The sequence below is a fragment of the Sinocyclocheilus anshuiensis genome, unplaced genomic scaffold (genome assembly GCF_001515605.1).
Source record: "Sinocyclocheilus anshuiensis isolate Anshui unplaced genomic scaffold, SAMN03320099.WGS_v1.1 scaffold385, whole genome shotgun sequence".
In the NCBI taxonomy this organism is placed as follows: Eukaryota; Metazoa; Chordata; class Actinopteri; order Cypriniformes; family Cyprinidae; genus Sinocyclocheilus; species Sinocyclocheilus anshuiensis.
Window position 1 is genome coordinate 1,221,269 of NW_015539876.1, and position 15,609 is coordinate 1,236,877.

Here is a 15,609-nt window from a genome sequence, read left to right on the forward strand (position 1 = left end):
CACACACACACACACACACACACACACACACACACACACACACACACACACACACACACACACACACACGTATTGTATGTGTTGTTGTTGTCTCTGTGTACTGGAAGCTTCTGTCACCAAAACAAATTTCTTGTATGTGCAAACATACTTGGCAATAGAGCTCTTTCTGATTCTGATCAAAATTTGCCTGTTCAAACAAAAACAAACAAACAATAAATAAATAAAACAAAACTCCAGATCCAGACCCTGCTACATACATACATACATAAATCCCTTCAAATACCACAATTCAAATTTATGTTTTATAAAAAGTCTGCTTTTACAGTAAAATAACAAACAAAAACATACATACAAACAAACAAAACATACATATAAACAAACAAACAAAGCTCACATATCAAAACCCTGTTGTGTAAAAATGTATTTATTTTGTAATAAAATAAATAAATAAATAAAGATAGATCAATCCTAGTGCTAAAAGATTGTATTTTTTTAAGTGAAAATAAATAAATACATGAATGAATGAATGAATGAATGAATAAAGCAAGATCACGAACCAAATTCCTTTTATTTAATTTTATTTGTGCATATAATACATGAATACACTTTACTGTGCACTGTGTGCAACAGAAAGCGATAAAGAAACTCAGCTCCACTCCTTAGGCCCGGTTCATGTCCCCAACAAGAAGACTGAGTAGGAGGGTGGGAGAGAAGAGAGGAGGAGGAGGAGGGGAGGGATGGGGGGGTTATTGGCGTGAAAATGTTCTTCGGAAGTCATAGTTCCAGGCGACGCGCTTTTGGCAGCCCCCTCCATTTCCTGTGTGCGGCCGACGTGGGGCAGGGCGGTCGCCGGGAGAGTGCCAGAGGAGAAAGCGAGGGAGAGAGAGAGAGCGAGGGTGGGAGGAGAGGGGGAGAGTTCAGCAGAGAGCAGCACTTTCCCACAGTCTGGGGATTTGACACATGGCTCTCACACATTCCACAGCCTGTGGCCGGTGGGGCCTGAGCCAGTACTGAGCTTCAGAAGCACAGCCTGGCGGAGGAGAGGAGAGGAGAGAGAGGGAGGGGGGTTGTGGCAAGGGTACGTGTGTGTGTTTGGAGGGGTGGTGTTCTGTGGAGATACGGAGGGAGGGGTGTGTGTGTAACCCATGTTGTGCTCTTAACCCTCTCTCATCCAGGGTGAGTGTACAAGTGTGTGCGAGCGTGTCTGTGCGTATTTTTAGACCTGCTGAAGTGAATAGAGTCTGTCTGGTGTGGAGGAAGGAAACTATAGCTGTCTTGTTTATTTGTACCGAGAGGAAGTGTGTTTAAATGTAGTAAATGACTTTCTAATGACACTCAACAAAATGTCTTGAACTCAGCTGTAGTACTGGACAGATGAACGTGTGATGGCCACAAAATGAAAATGCAGTTATAATCAAGTTGGATGTTTGCGTACAGTCTTCATCTATCTGTCCTAGTATACAGTATGACAGAAACAGTACTGATATTTCAATTATTCAGAACATGTCACACACTGCCACTGACTTTCAAAGCAAGAGCAACACCTTGGCCATTTGTAGTCCTATTAACATGTGAACATGCTGGACAAAGACAAGATACAATAGATAGATAGGTACAATTTCAGTCAGACTACACTGTCAGAATAGAGTAATTGCTTTAGTCTGATTGATACTGAACTTGCATGTACTTGCATGTAAACTGTCTGCATAGTCTGATCAAGTAGACTGCTTTCTGAAAAGGGCTTATCCAATCTATACATAAAAAATGTCTATATTAAGTTGAACACTACAGAAAAAATTATTTTGGGGTCAGTGAGATTTATTTTTACGGTAATTAATACTTTTATTCAGCAGAAATGCAATTAATCGTTTAAAAGTGACAGCAAAACATATATAATGTTACAAAATATTTCTATTTCAATAAATGCTGTTCTTTTCAACTTTCAATTCATCAAAAATGTGATCATGTGATACTGTCAAAAATTCAGCCTGGGCATCACATGAATAAATTGCATTTAAAATCTATTAAAATGGAAAACAGATATTTTAAATGCTATTTCGTAATTGTACTTTTGTTACTGTATATTTTTTAATCAAATTAATACAGCCTCGGTGAAAATATGAGACTTATTTCAAATATAACATGACCTGACTTTCAGATATTGTGATTGTGTCATCAAATAATTCCTATCCAGACAAAAATATTCATGTCTGACAAAATGAGTCACGCAACGCCCACTTTTGACATCAGTGAGTACAACATCCTGTGCCGTTTCCCCCTCTCCATCTGTTAGACTAATCTAGGATGAACATCAAGGAGGTCTTCACTCCACTGTGACTGTGAAAGTGCATGAAACAGGTGACTGTCTGGCACTATCATTAAGAACACTTGCTCACTTTTTGACAGAATCTTCAATAAATCTACACAAATGATGTGCTTTTGGTGACAAAGCGGTGAACTGCAGTGGAATTGCTGATCTTGTCATGCCACTGTTGTGCTGTTTTCGGTTTCTCCCAAGCAATCTTTGTACATAGCTTCTTCCCTCCTCCTCTCTATGACCAGGCTTTGAAGTGGCAGCCAAGGCCACGTGGCCCTGCCTCTTCCTCTCCCCTGTGCCTCCTAAATAAACGTTCTGCATGGTGTGATTTTAAAGGAACGAGGAGGTCACCCTCTTGGCAATTAGAATCTCAGCACGGAAAAGCAGGGCTTGGGAAACTAAAAACTGCCTTCACAGACGACAGACCACCCATTAGCTTTGATTTAAAACATGGGTTAAGAGACGACAAGAGGGGGAAAAAGAGAAACTGGAAGGAGACACCCGAGCAGGAAGGGAGTAAAAAGTTGGGCGGGTGGCAGGGTGGGGCGGTTGATGAAAGGGGGCCAAATCATTTCTTACTTGAGTGCCCGTCTGCAATGGGGCTCAACTGAATCACAAATTGGCAATTAAGCGAGGCTCCTGAACCTTCCTCTTCCCCCCCTGGTCAGGGTCAAGATGAAAACATCTCCAGATGACCGGGCAAGCCTGGCCCTGGGAGAAAAATGTATAAGAGGGTTGGAAATCAGCTTGGTGCTAATTCTGTGTGCCCTAAAACAGCAACAAAGGCAGGAAACGGAGGAAGGGGCTGTACCCCTTTCTTACCTCTGACACAGTAACTCTTGGATAATTAGGAGCCGCTTTTGGAGTCAAACCTCCTGTCATCACGCTCAAGAGATCTTCTCCTTTCCATTGCGACTTTGGCTTCTGCCTCCTTTAGGATCAAAGAGCATGAGTGAGGAAACAAACCTTCAGCATTACAGTACTATTACAGTAAAATAAGTATGAATTTTCTAGCCATAAGCCCCCGACTCGTCTAAGCACAAAGTGGATTACCCTGTACCAGTCACAAGAAGCACTAGCTCTCCCTGCTTTTCTTCTCCTCTTTCTCCCAGGATGGATCAGAGATGTTGAGGGTCTTTGATCTATGGGTGAGATGTTTTGCTTGTCGAAGCGGGCGTCAGGCGGTGCACCCCCTCCGCACACTTACACCCTCATCAACCCCATCCGTTCTGTTCTCGGTGTGTGTGTTTGAACATGGTGGATTAGTGGCCCCTTGAGTTCTGCTAATGAAGGTTCCCGTTTGATCTGCAGAGCCCCAATTACCCTGCACAGGATCACCCATTAAAGCAGACCTTATAGTGACCCCACATTTCTCAAACCAAGCATCACAGTGACGGTCAGTCTTATTGATTGTTGTTATTTGTTAGTTCATTAAATAATTTCACAATTTGTGCCTCCAATGCTGTTTTTGTATTAAATGGACAGTTCTTCCAAAAATGAAATTATTCTGTCATTATTTACTCAGCCTCATGTTGTTCAAAACTCATATGGGATTTTTTCTTCGGTGGAACACAAACGAAGATATTTTAATAAATATTTTAGCTGTTCTATCTATACTATGAAATTCACTGGTACCAAAAACATTCAAGCTCCAAAAAAGACTGTAGTATAGTACTGAATAGTAGCATGAAATGAATCCATACACTGAGGGGGAAAAATGTAAACATTCCTAAATCAGGATAGATTTACTTGAGATGCAAAAACGCAACTCAATTCAAAGAAAAAATGAAATAATTTTTCTTACCCCATTGGCAGATATCTGTTCTTGTTAGAGGATAAAATCACTTAATTTTGATAATTTTGTCTGAAAACAAGACTTAATATCTTATGTGATTTTGTATCTTAAGTAAATGTGTTTTGATTTATGAATATATATTTTTAGATATTTTATATTGATTTAAGTTTAGATTTTTTACTGGAAAACAGGACAAAAATACTAAGAATATCCTTTTTTTTCTTTTCTATTTTTTTTTTTTTAGTGTACAAATTTATATTTGAAGGTACAGTGCAACCAAAACTGACAATGAATGTTTCGCCTGTTTTGTCCATACTATGAAAGTTATTGGTACCTAGAACTTTCAAGCTTCAAAAATGACTTAAAGTAGCATGAAATTAATCCATACAAAACAATATTTAAATGGACAGTTCACCCAAAAATTTAAATCAATGTTCTTCCAAACCTGTATGACTTACGTTCTTATGTAGTATTTATTTATTTACTTAATTATTTATTTGGACCCTAATGACTTTCATGTATGGACAAAAACAGTTGATTTTTTTTTTTTTAAATATCTTTTTTGTTCCCCAGAAAAACGAAAGCCATATGAATTTGGAACAACATGAGGGTGAGTAAATAATGACAAAATCTCTTTAATGCGTATACAAGCATACAATTGTCTAAAGATCTTGCTATGTGGGCAGCTGTCTTTGACGGAAAGAATTGGCTATTTTGTTTTCGCCAATCTGACCCCTGTCCAAACTTATGTAAATATTTAGTAAAAGGGAAGGAAATCTATTCTGACATGCCGGGAAGAATCAAGCGTGTGAATGCTCAAATTGTATGTGCCCTGAGTAAGTTTTCATATTTGATAATAAGGAACTCCTTGTATATGTGTCTGTCAGTCCGTGTGTTGGTCTTTATTTTGGCCTGAGTGTATCTTCGCAAGTAGGCATGTGTGGGTGTGCAGAGTTTGCCATAAGGAGAAGGTACCTGGGAGAATAGCTTCTCAAACTTCCTTTGTATGAGTGAGCTCCGTGTCTGTGTGAAAAAAAGAGAGGGAGAAAGAGAGCATGTAGCTCTGGGATAAGAGTATCTCTCTTGACCTCTGCCTCCTAATTCTGTTTTGGAGGAGTATTTAGACATTCACAAAGAAGACACCAGGGAAACGTTCACCAACACACACATTTTATGGCTGCTTCTCAAACAGGTGCCTCAAAACATACTCAGTAGCATTTAAAAATGGAATAAATATGAATTACATAAATCAGACGAAATGGCTTTGTAAAATGTAGCAGTAACTGTGTTGCTTGCGTCTTGAGGAGGATGGTGAGGCAGCGTAACACAACACATAGCTTGATAGAAAGGGTGAAAATATATGAGTTGTGAGACTGTGGATGGGAACTTGGGAAGAGATGGAAGAATACTACGGGCAGATGGATTGATTTCTGCCTCCGTCAATTTTACACATCATACTATAATGCATACTATAATAACAGTGAATCCTTGAATATAGTTCTGTTCCAAAACCTAGCGAGCTGTTTCACTGTTGAATTTATAACCATCATGGAACCTCATAACTGTACGATTTGGACACTCTACCATTTACCATCTACAATTTAACACTCCACATTGGTAGCAACTTCAGATTTTGAACAGAAGACTGCTTTCATTGCTTTTGATTTAGTTGCATCAGCATGTTGCTAAGCTAATTGTGTGATACTTTAATACACATAAAATACAGAGCACACATAAACATTTACTAAATTACACTGGACATTTATGCTGTAATATTTTTTACTTTCTACTTTTTCTATACTTCAGTATACTTTAGTATTGAATTAAAAACAAAGAAACAAACAAAAAACAAAACAAAAAACTACTAATTTCAAGTTGTTTATTATAAGTGTAGAAACAATATATTTTAGGTTTATTGCAAAATATTTAGATGTATAGAAATTTGTGTTTGCAATACTTAAAGGGAGGGGGTGGCAAAAATAAAATTGGAAATCTGGCAAAATTTGTTTGCTGCATTTCTCTGATTGGATGGGTATGTCTCTGCAGGATCATGGGTAGTGTAGTTTTTCACAAGGAATTGCACTGATAAACAGTTTTCATAAAATTCAGTGGAAATAATAAATACTGATAGCTTGTACATCATCACGTAACAATCTTGGAGCTCAAGGTAGGTCTGCCATTAAGTTATGATTAAAAATCAATATGCTTATAGAGAAAATGAAAAGGATTTTTACTTCCAAACATTCCAAAAATGTATTTTTTTGCCCATTCAAAGATAAACAGTGAATCAAAAATGCTTGGACTTGCTAACCAAAATGACTCACACTGAGAAGGGGGGAAATGGAGGGTGAATGGACGGGAAATGAGAGATGACATACTCGTCCCTCTTCTCAAGGGCCACTACAACAGTGAGCCAGTGTATGTGCGTGTGTGTCCAGGCCCTGGGGGGCCCTATCTACATGCCAGCGGGAGCCTGTTTGCCTCTGAAAGCATGCGCGGCACTCCCTGGAGAGGCCCCGGCAGTTTGTTGTGTGATCTTATCTGGCGCGTGCCTGGGCCGCCCTTTCCCACACTCTGCACGCTGTGCTGTCAAGCATGAAGTGGGGGAGGAGGGGGGGAAAGAGGTAAAAAGGCTCCGGACTGTCAACATTACATGGACTTGACAGCCGTGACATAAGCCCCACACCCAAACTTTTCAATCATCAGTACACTTTCTCTATATAACAGCATCTCTGTTGCGGTACTCTTCTCCACAGTGTGCCAACCCCTGCTCTCCACAGGAGAAGCACCCCTTCAATCAATCCGTTCATTCCCCCCTTTCCATTCCTTACAGAAAGCAGCTTTTTACCTCCTTGTGCTTTTCAATTTAATTCCATATCTTATAGGATTAAGTCCCCACGGTGCCGCTGCCATCACAGGGGAGTATGGAAACATTTCTGACATATTTGAGAGATCAAACGGTCTAACATAGGAGGGTTTATAGTATTGTGGCATACTGATGTGCCACTGCAGAAGAACCAGATTGCTATATTGAATACGATAGAGATCTTAGGGACCTCAAACACCTCCAAAATTATAATTTCATCCATATTTTATATGTGTATTTATTTTTATATATTAAATAGGTGTACATTTAATTTGTTCACACCGTATCCAGCCTTATATGGTAGCATTAAGAATTCAACTACACTGTAATGAGTCTAGAGTGAAGGGGGAGGTAGATGAGTGTGGGAATATGACAGGTTGTCTTGTAGAGTGTGCCGAGGGCTGCAGCAGAGTGAAGGTGTATACAGGGAGAGCTGATGAGACTCTGGGTCAAGATCTCTCTGCCCTTCTGTCTCCTCCAGGGGCTACGGTTGCCTCCACAGCTGGGGAGGATCAATACTCTCCATGTTCTCCTTTCACTATTAAACCCAGTTAAAAAATGATAAAGATATAAGGATAGAAAGAAAGGTGAGAAGAAAGTAAGGATGGAAGATCAGACGAAAGAATGGAAGGAAGGTTGGACGGAAGCAATGGATAGGCAGAAAGAAAGAAAGAATAAGGAAGGATGGAAAATCAGATAAAGGAAGTAAGGAAAGACTGAGGGAAAGAAGGAAGGAAGAAATGGACAGGCAGACAGAAGACGAAAGAAAATAATTAAAGAAAGAAGAAGAAAAATGAAGGAAAAAACACAAACAGTAATGAATGAACAAATAAACATCAAAAGAAAGAAGTAATGAACCAAGAAGGGCAGGAAAAAAGAAAGAAAGAAAGAAAGAAAGAAAGAAAGAAAGAAAGAAAGAAAGAAAGAAAGAAAGAAAGAAAGAAAGAAAGAAAGAAAGAAAGAAAGAAAGAAAGAAAGAAAGAAAGAAAGAAAGAAAGAAAGAAAGAAAAAGACTGGAAGGACAGACTGAATGTGCAAACAAATATAGGAATCAACGAACGGGTGAACAAATGAACATATGACCAATGAATGAACGAACAAGCAAACAAACAAAGGAATGAAAGAACAAAGAAAGAAAGAGAAAAAACAGAAGGAACAAATAAATAAACAAAGGAACAAATTAACAAGTGAAAAAAAAAAAACATGCCTGTACACAGATCACAGATGTTACAGGCACTTACACTGGCAACTTGAAGTAAATTTAACCACATCACACACACACACACACACACACAATGCTTATAGTACTACCCACACACATTGTTGCATGATGCTTGGCTGCGCCCCTCATTTCTTCCTTTCTCTCTCCCTCCTTCTCTTACACACACAGAGCTGAGCTCCTGCTTGTCTGTGTGGGGGGCCCTGCAGGCTGTCTGGAGCCCAGGACAGGACAGGACGCAGAGAGCACGATGGAATGGAGCTTTTGCTCATGGCTGATCTCTGCTCTGATCTGACTTGCTGCTGAAGAACACTCTTTTCCTTCTGTGCACCATTCTCATTCTCTATTCTTACTTTTCATTTCTTTCTAGTTTCCTACTCTGATCCCTTCAGTAACCCTTGAAGGCACTGAACACTCACACACATGCGCACAAACACTGTAAATACATAGACAGCAAACACAGACCGCCAACAACACACAATTTATTCCTGTAATGGCAAAGCGGAATTTTTGGCAGCCATTATTCTAGTCTTCAGTGTCACATGATCCTTTACTGATTTGGTGCTAAAGAAACATTTGTTATTATTATTAATATCGAAAATAGTTGTGCTGATTAAAATTTTCATGGAAACTGTCACATTTTTGTTCTTTTCCAAGATTTCTATGATGAATAGAATTTGAAGAAATCTTTTGTATAACATGTTATAAATGCTTTTACTACAGCTTTTGATCAATTTAATGTGCCCTTGCTGAATAATTATTTTTTTTTTAAATACAATTTAATAAAAAATAAAGGCTCTAATTGATAAAGGAAGGAAGGAAGGAAGGAAGAAGTGAATGAACACGTTAATGCATGGCCAAATTATTAAATGAATGAACGAATAAAGAAAGGAAATAAAGAAAAAAAATAAAAAGAAGGAATTAAGGAAGACAAGAACAAATAAATGAATGAAGAAACAAACAAAGGAAGAAATGAACAAACTAACAAGTGAAGAAAAAGGAAGAACATGCATGCTAGTAATGCCAAGGTTGTGGGTTTGATTCCCAGGGAATATAAAAAAGTGATAAAAGAAACGTCTTGATGTTTCCATATTGCTCTCTACCTTTTCACTCACATCAGAAAGGACGATCATGCCCCTTCTGTCACAACTTCTTACATCACGGCTGCCCATGGCTGCTCATAATCCCCTCACTGGAACATTCATTACAAACCAGAGCTTTGTGCCCTGGGGGCCAACCATGACTTTTCCCAGGACAATTAAAGTTACTTAGGAGGGAAGAGGGGACATTTTTTTTTAATGTGAGGTGGGGGGTGGGGGTAGGAGTAAAATGAAGGAACGATAGAATAAGAGAGCAATGGATGCATCTGGCCAGAGACAGTCAGGCTGGATCCGACCAGGATTATCCCTTTTCCTAAAGGGTATAATTGGCCAATCTGTGGGGGAAAAAATAAATAAATAAATAACCTCAGTTGCACATTTACTTCTCTCTATAATTTATGCAAAGCTCTTGCACTGCCGTCTTTTTAATAAGTGACTGAGTAATTAAATGTCCAGTTAGTTCCTTGCTTCCTGCAAAGCATGAAATAGATTCAGGAGACTCAACATCATGTGGAGCACAACTTCTTGTTTCCCAAAAATAAATAATTCGCCAAGTGTGAAGAAGAGGGGAATCTGGCCAATAGCAGCCTGTAGGGAAAGGGGGTGTGTTCTATGTATGACTGGAAGGGAGATTTGTGATGGTCTTTGAGATAGGGAACTCCTCCTTATCTACAGAAGAACCCAATTTGACAGATGTTGTTATCCAGACTGATCTGTCAGAGATGTGCTTTAATCTACTTATTTCTTGCTTTAGAACGTGGGATGAGAAGGCAGAGGTTACTACTAACAGCATACTGAACCTTTGACCTAATGCTGACCTTACAAACCTTAGATGAATTTTAATACATTTCCTTTTGCAGTAATGCTAAATGACGGACAGCTGCGAGCTCTGTGCTCTGTATGTGAATGTACTGTATGCGACATATAGTCAGAAATGTAAGATAAGTCAGAATAGTGAGAATTGTTAGATAAAAGTTCACAATTACCTCTTTCATTTTTGTATTGCAGAAAGAAGCTTTCATACATTAGAGCAAACATTTCATACAAGGGGTGCCTGAAGCAAAATCATTACAACAAACAGTTATATTTATACAAAGAAGAAGGGAGAGCCAGGGAATGTGATGGAACACCGGTAGTGTGCTTGTTTTAACAAAAAGCACAACAAAAAGGTTTAGAGTGACAGGTATCTCACCTTAAGGGATGAATTCCATTAGTGACATAGATTATGCAATGTAAACTAAAAAGCAGGTCAGTGATGGGAAAAATTCTAACCCTTTGTGTATTAACAAACATGCCTTTTTATTTTATATAAAACTGGTACCAATAATTTGTTTGTGGACCTAAATTGTACATTTCTGGTCAGAATTAATAGAGCATAGTAACTTATGATAATCTGTATGCTTGCAAGTCAAATAGTTTTAGGCTTAAACCCTCTTATGGGTGAAACTACAATTGAAACCAATTATAAGCTCCCAGGCATCAGTCTAGTACCAGCAATGTGACTAAGTTCTGAGGGTGAAAGTTGATGCTTCAGCGGGGCTAAGCTAGCCACTTTGTCCAGGGGGAGACAATGGACCCTGAATGGGTGTAGTGAGACTAAGAGGCCAGATTCAGTGTTAATATGGCTAGAGGGAAAAGGGAATGTGATTGGGAGGTGCAAGGTGAAACCTGGGGAGAATGTGCCAGTGATGAGGTCATGTGTGTGTGTGTGTGTGTGAGTGTTTCTGTGTGAGACGCAATGAATAGCCTAGGCTACAATGAGCAACAGGCCAGGAACTCAAAGGCGGCATATGATGTCATGGGAACTTGTGAGTGGCTACTGGATAGAGAGAGAGCAGTGAGATGTTTTGAAAGACTTTGTGTCCATGCCAGTGTATCAACACGAATCAAAGTTGAATAATTTTCAGCACCTGCTTTAAAAAAGAAAGAAGAAAAAAAAAGATAGCTAATAAAACAATTTATATACCAATATATTTCCATGATGTTTCCAAAACATTTGTAGTAATTTAAAAATAGACAAGGAAGTAAAAATGGTTTTGATTCAGACTATTCGAATGAATCATTCAGATGATATCGTAAACAAGTTTGACTGATTCACTGAAAATAACTGACTCAATTTATTCACTTTTGTTTATGAATTTAAATATTTAATTAAAAATTATTTATTATTATTATTAAAATCTGATCTGTGGGTGCCTTATTATTATTATTACATTTTGTCAGGGATTCCCCCCCCCCCATTTTTTTTTAACTGAGATGAACTTTTAGATATTTTGAAATTTATTCATTGGTAACAGCTTGATATAAACAATCCTCTTATATTCTTATTTCAAAAATGTCTGTCTTCGACTAACTTTGAAGTATATTTAATAAAAATGCTTTAGAACCTTAAAAATAAATAGAAAAACTTAAAAAGAAATGAAAAGTAAACCTACGGTGACAAGAATGGGGCGGAGAAAGAGACGCTGAATCGACTCCAGTTCCTCAGATCTTTCAGACAGTGGCACTTGACCTTCTCCAGTGCTAAAGGAATATGACAGCCGTGAAGCTGAGGGAAAAAAGCGGAGAGAGACAAAAGCTGCACAAAGTGGAGCCTGGCACCAAATAGTTAGTTTGCAATCAACGTCAGTCATCCCTCCTGTAGAGACAGTTTGATTTCTACTTTTCAAATGAGGCGTTTATTTCAAGGCCTGATAATAGGGCGGCGAAATTGAAATTGGCAGCTCGACAATCTACAGATAATAGTGCACTGCACAGGAGATCATGTGAATGGTGCTTTTTTACCCCTTTTTTGTCCAAGACTTGATAGAGAGAGAAAGAGAGCAAGAGAGGCAGCATTTTGAGTGAGAGTGTGTGTTTATGTGTGAGAGGGAGAAAGAGAAAGACGTTTCACATTCAGGTTACAAAAAGAAAAAGTCTAAAAAAAAGTAAAAAAAAAAGGTAAAACTAGACAAAAAGTGTAGAAATTATAGAAATGGGGTAGAAGTGCGCTGGGTGGGCATGCTAGGAGGGGGTTAGAGCTCTTTAATGTTCCTGGCAGAGACCCAGCAGAGGTCTCAAGGTTATCCTGGCTTTGCAAACTCCCACGGGAAAGGTGGTGGAGTGACGGGAGGTGGCTGGGCTGGATGGAGGTGGAGGGAATGGGGCAGTGTGAGAATAACTGATTTATGAAGATTAATTTATGAAGTTAACTCAGTGATTAACTCCGATAACTCGATGCAGGTCACAAAAATTGTATTCAGTATTTTCGTTCTGAAAGTAAAAGCCAAATGACACTGGTGTTACACTGAGCAAACAAAGACAAACAATAACATTCATAATCAGATTTTAATTATAAGCAATGTGCATTTTGGGATCTTTAAAGCTTTCTGAAGTCATATTCACATTTAGATTCTTCCAAAAGAGTAAAACTTAATTTACTGCAAAAAGGGTTACATGCTGAAACCTTTCATCTTTATATATGTTTTCTCACAAGGAAAATGTTGGCATACGGAATGAAAAGTGTGAGTACTGAGTTTTACTCATTTGGAAGAATTTATTTGTAACTTGCAATCATGTCACTTACGCAAGATCCTCAATTTTTCTTTATAGAAAGAAAACTGGAAAAACTGAACTGGAAAATTTCAAAAACAAAAACAAAACAACAACATTGACAAATACATTGCATGCTATGCTGAGGCTTTTATATGTAAATTGAGAGGTGAAGGTAAAGGCAAGTTCAATGATTCCTGCTGTTTATTTACACTCTCCCAGTGCCTGTTAAAGATAATTATGCAAAACAACTAAAGTGGGCCTATGCTTTCATCAGTTTATCAACTGTAAACAATAGGACTCCCTGAAGAGGAAACAGAACAGTTTATTCACCTTTAATTCAAATGCAGCAAGATCAAGATCCTTTTCGTAAACAAAAACCCATTGCTTGTCCATTGTGTGTAGAATATTTATTTATCTTCAGAGTTCGGTAGATACCATCAACTGTGAGAGAAAGACAGCAATCCGTTATCAGCTCACGGTAATCACTGTGGTTATCTTAAACTTAAAAAGAATGTTTTCCACATTTGTGTTCTGAGAAAGTCTCAATTGAAAGACTAAATTAAGTTAAACGACACGCACACCAAATGTTACATGGTGTGTTAATGTACAGTACAATGAAAAGCTTCATGCATTTATTTGAGCTCGGAAGTGTATTGTATCTATTGGAAGGCTTGTCATTAGCAATAGCGCCCCAGGCTTGTTAATTCACTCACCACCCAAACCAGTTGAGCCTGGCAGCCAGATACTCATGCTCACGTAGTGACCCATGACCCAGTCTCTACTGCCTCCTCCACACGAGCACACAGCCCCTGGTACGCCGCTCCATGGGAGAGAGAACTTGGCTAAGCTTTACTAAAGATCCCCCCTAAGGCACACACTTCTTCCCTGCCACAGAAGAAGCAGGAGCAGCAGCAGGAGCCGAAGCGAGCCCGGAAAGGCTTGAATCACCACTGCGTTAGGCATCTGTTTGAAAAGCTCCCCAGTCCCTGCTAAGTACAACAGAGCGCTAATGTCTGCGAGGCTGGTGGTGACCTCGAGTGATCTGTGTGTGTGTGTGCGTGAAGGTGTGTTTTGGTCTCGGGGAATTTACATGTAGGTGTGCGCATGTGTGTATATGCATGTGCGTGAAGAGTGCTATGAATCAACGCTTTATCACGCCCCTGCCTCTGATCCCCTCAGGCCCTGGAGGCTATGCTGTTCAGAGCTTTGCTGCTGTGTGTGAGTATGTGGCGCCTATGTTCCAGCACTCGCTCTGGCTGCTGCATCTGCTCCGTGGGAAGACTGCTGGAGGGACTCCAAAGCAACTCTCACTCCCCTCTCTCATCTCTCCCACCTCTTATTTCACTTCTTTTCTCCCTGTTTCTCTGTACTTGAAGGGTCTTGGTGCTAGAAGAAACTTCGGCACCCTCTCACATTTTTTTTTTTCACTTCAGCAAGTGGTTGTCTTCTTATATCTTGGTATAAGATAGAAACAGATAAACAGAATACACAGAAATACACAAGTGAATATACAAATGCACTGTAAAACAAACTAGAACTTACACAATGGAGGCTGTTCGCATGGCTCTTTTGGTTTAATTAATTTACTTTATAATAATACTGAACTTAAAATGTCACATTGTCATGGCTTTAAATCTGTCATTTCTTTAAGAATGACCAACTTAGAGGAATAGTACTTATGTCATCATGTCGTTCCAAACCTATATTACTTTATTTCTTCTGTGGAACACAAAAGAAGATATTTTGAAAAATGTTTCAGCATTTTTTTTTGTGCATACAAGGAAAGTCAATGGGGTCCAATGTTGTTTTGGACCCCATTTAACTGGCAAAATCATTCTTCAGAATATCTTCTTTTGTGTTCCGCAGAACAAAGAAAGTGACGTAGACCTTAGCAGTGCCATATTTCATTTTTGACATGAATGAAAACGAGGCTGTGAGGGATAGAAGTACAGAGGATTCAATGGAATGTACTGTTGTTTAAAAACATACTGATTGTTCAGCTGATGAAACGTCTTTCCGGAAAAAAAACTGTCAGTAGACAAAAACTCCATAAAACAATTTTGAGAGTTGTGAGTAATGAAAATTACATGTTGTAGGAACTTTATACAGTGCATGCCATTGTAAAGATTGTACAGTAAGTCTACCTTTGATAGCCTTGTTAAATTGCCTTGTCATCCATGTTAAATTCAATATGACATGATTAAAGTCTGTAAGTTTGGAACAATGTTTGAGTGAGTAAATAATGACAGAATTATCACATTTTCAGATTTGTATCCCCCGGTTGTAAACATCCTAAAAAGAGTTCCCTTCATTTGCATTTAAATTTTCCAACATTATATCCTTAATTTCATATTTCTATCAGAAATATACATGGAGGCCAAAGTGCTTGCTGGCTTAAACTATTAAAAACATCACACTCATCACAAAATAACAATTTACTTGACTGGACAACAAACAACCAACAACCATGCAAAGAAAACGGGCAAACAGTCAAATGCAACCAAATCACGCTGCAGTGCATGCTGGGAAGAGCATAAATGGGACTGAATATTGTAATTTCCTCAGAACCTCAGAACTGTAAGTAAACTAAACAATTAAAATAATCACATTTTTACTATATTTAAGCATTATTTAGCTCAACTAAGAATCGTCTAAGACACTAGTATAAAATTCTGTCTGTTTACACATATGGATATCTGCCAATGTCATATTACACTCTTAAAAATAAAGGTGCTTCAAAAGGTTCTTCAAGCGATGCCATAGAAGAACCATTTTGGG